Source organism: Corapipo altera, unplaced genomic scaffold (assembly GCF_003945725.1).
Source record: "Corapipo altera isolate COAL_440 unplaced genomic scaffold, ASM394572v1 349, whole genome shotgun sequence".
Lineage (NCBI taxonomy): Eukaryota > Metazoa > Chordata > Aves > Passeriformes > Pipridae > Corapipo > Corapipo altera.
In genome coordinates, this window is record NW_020884997.1 from 162,715 (window position 1) to 166,451 (window position 3,737).

The window sequence follows — 3,737 nt, forward strand, 5'->3', positions numbered from 1 at the left end:
AGAGGGGTTGGGTTCCTCTGCCGCTGCTTCCTCCCCTTTGCCTTTGGCTGGAGAGCTCCGGACAGGGCTCCTGCCCTGCTCGTCCGGCTGCGGGTGACCAGGGGGCTGGGCAGCTCCAGGGGATGCTCTGGATGGGGCTCCGGGAACTCCAGGGGATGCTCTGGATGGGGCTCCAGGAACTCCAGGGGATGCTCTGGATGGGGCTCCGGGAACTCCAGGGGATGCTCTGGATGGGGCTCCATGAATTCCAGGGGATGCTCTGGATGGGGCTCCAGGAATTCCAGGGGATGCTCTGGGCAGAGACTCCAGAAGCTCCAGGGAATCCTCTGGGGAGGTGATCCAGGAGCTCCAGGAACTCCAGATGATGCCCTGGGCAGGGTCTCCAGGAAATACAGGGGATGCTTTGGCCAGAGAATACAGTAGCTCCAGGGGATGATCTGGTCAGGTATCCAGGGGATGTTTTGACCAGGAATTCCAGGGGGTGTTTTGATCAGGAATTCCAGGGGATGTTTGGACCGGGTGCTCCAGGAGCTCTGGGGGATGCTCTGGGGGTTGGAACAAGATGGTCCTTAAGGTCCTTTCCAACCCAAACCATTGCAGATTCCAGGGCTCCATGGTGGGGATACAGGCCCAGCCATGCCCTATCTCTCTCCAAAGGCAGTGGGGGTCAGCAGGACCTGCAGGGATGTCCTCGAGGAGGGATGCAGCTCTTGGCTTCCTCCCACCAGGCACGGGGCTGGAAGCAGTGTGGCCATGGACACGGCATCCAGGAGTCACTGCTGGATCCAGGATGCGCATGGAATGCCCTGGGATGCAGATCTGGATCCAGGATGCACGTGGAATGCTCTGGGATGCAGATTGGGCACCCACCAGCCTCTGGTGCTTTGGGAAGCATCCCTGGGCTGCTCCAGCAAGGCTTGGCAGGTCCCAGAGGTCCCACTGCTGGAGTCAGACAGTATTTGGGATGGTCACAGGTGCCTTTCAGAGCCAAGGGACTTCCATGTCAACCTGAGCCACGGGCTGAGAGGCCCAGAGGCTGTGAAACCCCACGGGTGGGGTGGAGGGGTCACAAGAGCATCACCCCCCCGGCCCTTCTCTGCCCCAGGGAGCGAGGCAGGACCTGGGCTTCAGTTTTGCAAGAGAGTTTGGCGTTTGAAGGGAGGGAACAGGCTGGGAGGGCACAGGGAGGGAGGGAGCAGGCTGGGAGGGCACAGGGAGGGAGGGAACAGGCTGGGAGGGCACAGGGAGGGAGGGAACAGGCTGTCAGGGGCGGTGCTGCATCATTCACTGCCGCCCTCCCCTGGGTGGTCTCCGCGGGGCACAATGGGTTGCAGAGCCCTTTGTGCTCTGCTGCCGCTGGATTTTAGGCTGGAGTCATTGAAGGAAACCCGGGCAAGGCCCTGTGCAGGCTGATTAACCTCTTCTTTCCCAGGCACGGCCTCATTCTGCCCCTCAGAGGGGTGTCCCTGGATAGCCCCCCCAGGCCGGGCTGTGCCGGGAAGGGGCTGGGTTTGGGTCCCCGGCAGAGGATTTGGGTCCACGGCTGATTGTCCCTATGGCTGGGCCCTCTAATCCCCAAAAACCTCCCCTGAACTCCTTGGCAAGGCTGCCTGCTGCAGGCAGGGCACTGCAGCAGCACTGTGGTGGCACTGATGGCACTGTGGTGGCACTGATGGCACTGATGGCACTGTGGTGGCACTGATGGCACTGTGGTGGCAGGCACTGGGATCCCATCCAGACTGACACACTGTCCCACTCCAGCAGGGCTGAGATCCCCCAGCGTGGGAGGCTGGTCTCAAACTGGAAAGAAGGGGCACACATTTCACCCCCTCGGGCTGCAGAGGGAGGGGGAGGTTTTGGGAGGTGTGAGAGGACAGGTGACCACAAGGGGTTTGGGGACAGGCCCAAGCCTGTGTTGAATGTGCACCCTGAGTGTGGGAACCCCCCTCCAGCCCGGGAGCCTCCCTGTGCCCACTGGGGTTGTGGGAACACAGGGCTGCAGAGCGCTGCCCGTTCACCTCCTTCATCTCAGAGGGTGGCAGGTTCAGGGTTTGTTGCTCCTTTTGTAACCCAGGGATGAAACAGTTGGGGTTTTATATTAAGAAAAAAAAAAAAAAGACAGGGAAGAGGTGTTGGTTTTGTAAAGAGAGCTGTAATTGTGGCTGTGAAGGTGGATGCTCTGCAGCCTCCCGGGAAAGGCCCCTCCAGGTCCATAAATAATTCAGCTGCTCTGACAGAGCGAGTTCCTCCGCTCAGATAAATCTATTGATCCTCCTCTGGTTTGAATCCTGGGGATGGAGCTTCCCACACAGGCTCTGCCAGCCCTTCCCTGCACAGGCAGAGGAGCGTGTTGGCTTCCTCCACCCCTCCAGGAGGGAGGTTTGAGTCACCATCCCGCCGGGAAGCAGCCGGTGCCCTCCCCTGAGAAATACCCAGTGCCCTGCCCTCCAAGAGCCCATTGCTGAGGCCCTTTAGCACCTCTCCTCTTAACGACAGGATAATTAACTCTTCTGGCTAATCACTCGGGGGGTTTCACACCGCAAGCGAGCACTTCTGCTCCCTGTTAAAAGCAAACGTTATGGCATCATCTTCCCGGCCGGGTGGGGTAAATTACAGAGAGACACGAGGCTTTCTGGAGGCTAGAGCATCCTCCTGCCACGGCATCCTCCCACTGTGACATCATCCTCCTACCACGGCAACATCCTCTTGCCGTAAAAACATCCTCCAGCCACAACAGCAACCTTCCATCCTCCTGCCACGGCGATATCCTTCCATCCTGGAAGCAGCATCCTCCCACCTGGAGAGGATCCTCCTGTCACAACCCGCTCCCCACCACGGCAGCATCCTCCTGCCATGGCAACGTCCTCCCACCGTGACATCATCCTGCTGCTGTGACATCACCCTACCACCACCACAACATCCTCCTGCCATGGCAACACCCCCCCAGCACCAACCACAACACCCTCCCACCCCAGGAGCATCCTCCCACTGTGGCAGCATCCTCTTGTTATGCCATCATCCTCTTGCCTGCTCCCACCTTTCCAGCACCTTCCCTCTGTGCCAGCACCCTCAGTTTGTTGGGCATTACATCCCTCCCTGAGCAATGACACCACCAGGACCTCTTGCCCAGGCACAGGTGATGGTGCCCAGGTACCCCCAGACACCTCCTTGGCACAGGGACCCTCCCCCCTTGTTGAAGAGATCCAACTGCTTCAACTGGATTAAGCATTTGGGTTTGACTTGGATTAATGTGGAGTTTTTTTCCCTGAATATAAACCATTTTGCATTTCAAAATCCTTCGGCAAACAGAGCAGTTTGTCTTTGTGTTTGCTAATTTAAAAACAAATATTTGCCTGCCAAGCAAATATAGTCTCTTAGGATGTGCTATTAATAGGATAATTAGGCAGCCGGTAATGAAAAGGATTGCTGGTAATTATGGCAAGATTTGTTTTGGCATTTGAAGGCAGAAAGGGAGGCTGAAGTGCTAAAATCTACCTTCGAGTTAATTAGTGCTATTAGAATACACCTGAAAAAATAGGGCAGCTAATGAACACTCCAGTTGGGTTTTAAAGAGGCCGGGGAAGGTGTTTTTCTGCGAGATGCTCAGAAAGGAAACAAAATCCTCTTTCCTTCAGCTTCCCACAGTTTGGGGTGGGACGAGGCATCGTTCCACAGGAGATGGAATTTGGGGTGTCCTGTCCCTTTTGAGGTGTCCCATCCCTTTTAGGGTGTGCTGA

At 57.1% G+C, this 3,737-nt stretch overlaps 1 long non-coding RNA gene across 1 annotated transcript; it reads right to left on the reverse strand.

The window, feature by feature from the left end:
• Positions 1-2,136: 2,136 nt before the first annotated feature.
• On the reverse strand, positions 2,137-3,005 carry LOC113958471. The gene is made up of 2 exons (XR_003531524.1): positions 2,479-3,005; positions 2,137-2,329 (listed from the first exon to the last, which is right to left on the reverse strand). It is a non-coding gene; the product is annotated as an uncharacterized LOC113958471 (long non-coding RNA).
• Positions 3,006-3,737: the final 732 nt, after the last annotated feature.